Source organism: Octopus bimaculoides, chromosome 19 (genome assembly GCF_001194135.2).
Source record: "Octopus bimaculoides isolate UCB-OBI-ISO-001 chromosome 19, ASM119413v2, whole genome shotgun sequence".
Taxonomy (NCBI): Eukaryota; Metazoa; Mollusca; class Cephalopoda; order Octopoda; family Octopodidae; genus Octopus; species Octopus bimaculoides.
The window spans coordinates 20,652,495-20,657,082 of record NC_068999.1 but is presented as its reverse complement, the minus strand read 5'-3'; positions in this window follow the sequence as shown (position 1 = coordinate 20,657,082).

The following is a 4,588-nucleotide window of genomic DNA, read 5'->3' as shown; positions in this document are numbered from 1 at the left end:
ATATATATATATATATATATATATATACACATATGGATATATACGATATGATTATAAGAATACATATATTTTCAGTAATACCTGTCTCCTTGTGTCGACAAAATAAAAACAATCTGCTCTATAATGTTAAAAACAATAGATGAAGGTAGTATCGTATAATAAATAAATACATTTTATGTGTGTCTGCGATAAAGCAATAAATGACTATAACATATTGTATAGGAGGCAATGAAACTAGCTGCTTGCTCACCTGATATCATTATCTGGAATCTTCTATTGATAGTATTTGTTGTTTTGTCTTATATGAGACACTAACAAGTCACTGCATCATATACTGAATTGCCAATACTAGTGGTCACATTTTAACATCTCTTTTTTCTTCTTCTTGTTTTACACTTTGATAATAAATGCAGTAGCAACATCAAAGAAGCATCGCTGTTCTTTGTTTAGAAAGAAGTTACTAAGCGTACATTATGAAAAATAAAAAAATAAAACAATCTCATCTGTATAGTACTTCTGCGTTGGTTATAAAATGACATAACAAGCTACGACTAGCGTGACGAGGATAGTCAGCTATATGAGCTACGATGAACTAAATATATCTGACAAGTTAATGTCGTGAGCATTACACAACGCAACGGAAATTACTGAAGCGTTGGATAGACCGGAGTACTTAGCCGGTTCTGAATTTTAGCAGCCCCGTGAGTGGTTGGTAAAAATATGAACCGGGTAAAAATATGAACCTGGACCCATCCAATTAACTGCACGCAGACTTTGAAACACTTACGTATTGTACATGCAAAAAAGAAGGAAACCGTTATTATTAGCACTGGTTTATAACCTAAATATTTCGTTCAAATACATGCATGAGTGTTACATGGGATTTTTTTGTGTTGAATTCCTTGCCACAGTTTAGTTAAACTGTGTGCATAAAGATCAACAGAAAGATGGAGACGATATTGAAAATGAAATGGTTTTATTCTTTACAGTAAATTTAAACTACAAGCTCCAAAACATAGAAATAGCTGCTAAATGTCTTTTATACCAAAGTGTTGTCCTAAAATGGGACATGAACATGAGAGCATGTAGTGCTCAATACATTATGTCTGAGAAATATGGGAAAGAATATTGGGGTTATTGTGCAATGTGTTTGTCAAAGTCATACTCGATTACAAGATTGCCGAGTCCTAATATCGGTTTCAAATTTTGACACCAGCAATTTCGAAGGCAGGGGTTAAACCGACTGATTCGATCCAAGTGCTCAACTGGTACATCCCGAAAAGATGAAAGGTAAAGTTGATCCAGGTAGCATTTGACCCAAAACGTAAACAGGAACGAAATGCCGCTAAGCATTTGCCAGGTGTGCTAACGATCCTGCCAGCTCGCCGCCTTACGTGAGTCTAAATATTAACAGCAACAAATAGAATAGCAGCACCGTAATGCAGGAATGGCGAACATATATCCAAACGACCTTATTTCCATTCTTCACAGAGTGTCATATTTACAATTGTTAAATATTTCAAAATCCATTTTAGGATAGTCATCTATCCTAAAATGAATTTTGAAATATCTGTACCTACGAATAAGTGCATGTTTCTGCATTTCTATATATGTTTAGTTTCCGTTCTTTAGCAACTTGGAACTGAGATGAAACAGACTATTTTCCACATAATTAGTGCTCATTAAGATTCTCTCGATATCGCCACTCAAGTTACAATCGTTCTATGCATTGTGATATTTATTAAGAACTCCTTCCAGGAACAGTTGTTTTTTTCTTTTTATTATCCTTTTCTTTTTCTTCTTTTTTTTTTTACATAAGTTAACGCTCAGGTGTCATAGTGATTGAATGTTTAATTTTGACCGACATGTATTTCTTCATATAATACGTTGCAATCGTAATTCATGAAGAAATATGTCAACGCTCAGGTATTTGCAGTAGATTATTGTATAAAGCAAATATGTATGTGATCCAAATGCATAAAAAATCTCTACAAAAAATATGCATTTATGCTCGTAAAAATATCATACAGGTATGTGCACTCTGTAATCTGCTTTTTCAGCGTTCATATATCTGGGAATTTAAATAAAATATAAATGCTACACCTCTATCTACACAAACATATGCATGTATCCACATATATACACATTGATTATGTAGAAAGTGTATATGTATATTTGCATTGACGTGCGCAAGCATATGAGTACATATTTATATAAGAATGGATGTACACCCGCAACGTAATTACTTCATAAATATTATAAATCATATAAACTGTTGTACAGGGGCATAATGTACATGTGGTTTTGAATTTATGTATAAGTACCTGAGATTGATGGGATAAGATGCTTTATGAGTATAGGGTGGTGGAAGAAATTGAATATACATTAGGTTATACAAACATTAAAATTGGAAATTTCATAATGTGGATATACTTATGTGAATATAGGCAGAGGTGCGGCTGTGTGGTAAGAAGTTTACTTCCGAACACATAGTTCTGAGTTCAGTTCCACTGCGTGGCACGTTCTGCAAATGTCTTCTACTATAACCTCGGTCCAACCAAAGCCTTGTGAGTGGATTTGATAGACGGAAAATGAAAGAAGACTGTCGTATATGTGTGCGCGCGCGTGTGTGAGTGTATTTGTGTTTGTGTCTGTGTTTGTCCCTCCACCATCGCTTTACAACCAATGTTGGTGTGTTTACGTCCCCGTAACTTAGCAGTTCGGAAAAAGGCACCGATAGAATAAATACCAGGCTTACAAAGAATAAGTCCATGGGTCGATTTCTTCGACCAAAAGGCGGTGCTCTAGCATGGCGACAGTCAAAATGACTGAAACAAGTAAAATTGTAAAAGTGTATACTTAAATTTCGCTTGTTCAAACCCTAACCCTAACCCTTATATTAACGAGGTTTGTTGTTGGGGGATGAATATTACACTTGCCTGTGATTCAGAGTTTCCTTGGTATGCCTCGTCCATTGTACTTTCCAGTCCTTGCTCTAATACTCCAGTTTCTTAATGGGTTTTCATATTCCTATCTATCAGGCTTCATTATAACTGTGCACAAAGATGTAGCATTTCTTTTAATATTGTCTCTGCATAAATTCTACTGTTCTGTTTATCGTTTTTGAACAACACACACACACACACACACACACACACACACACACACACACACACACACACACACACACACACACACACACACACACACACACACACACACACACACACACACACATACACACACACACTCACATGCATATGCATTCATACATTCACACACATATATATGTATATATATATATATATGAACACATATAAATGCATGTATATTGAATAACTCTATACGCAATACACGTTTGTGTCTGTACATGCGCGCACGTTTATATACAATAGAACGTAATTGTTGTGCACCTCATAGTTTATGTACACACGCCCACACACACACACACACACACATACATACATATTCATTTATACATTCACACACAACATATATATGTATATATATGAACACATATACATACATGTATATTGAATAATTCTATACGCAATACACGTTTGTGTCTGTACATGTGCACGCCTGTATACATAATAGAACGTAATTGTTGTACACCTCATATATATATATGTACACACACACACACACACACACACACACACACACACACACGCATATATGCATATATATCATAGAATGCACCCGTGGCCAGTGATACATTTACAATTGGAACGTATCGCATACTATTGCAGAAACAAATTACAAAATTTAATAGCCGAGCTCAAAATAACATAAACAACTTTTGATGATTTATAATAATACAACATTCTTTATTAAAGCTGTTATCTTCATTTCACGTTTGAAATCTCAACAGGTTCCATTTTTATTATTAAGAATTTAAATTCATAATAAGTTTTTTTTAATGTATGTATTTATGTACTTTTATAATTATATTTGTATTTATTATAATGTGTTTTTCGTGGAATTATAATTGGCAATTGATATATAATCTTAATGTCAATTGAGACGCGACCGAATGATATTTCTTCCCTTTTTCTTTCTATTCATCTCATATACGAATATCTGAAGTAAAAAAAAAGAGAAGAAAAAGCATCATGATAATGTATATATATATAAAGAAATAAATGTATTTGTTAACGAATAAACAAGATTAAATTCCAACCCAGACGGCGCTTAATGGAAATAAATTACCGAGCAAAAACAAAATAAATATGAAACAAAAAACTACCAGAGTAAGAAATACAGAAATTAAAACCGGAAAGAGAGTGAGCGGAGAGAAATGTGTGAAAGAGGAAGATATACAGCGGGAAAAAAAGTGATAGATAAGGAGATAAATGCAAAGAATGTGAGCATTAGAGAACAAAAGCGTAAGCGTGACAAGGAAAGAGAGAGGGAGGGAGAGAGAGAGAGAGAGAGAGAGAGAGAGAGAGAGAGAGAGAGACAGAGAGAAGGAGGCAAATGATTAGAAAAAGAGATGGAATGAGAGAGTACGAAACATGTTGCAAGAGACGCAGTACGATGGATGGTTAAGATTTTGAGATTGGTATGATTGTTAGTGTAGGAATTG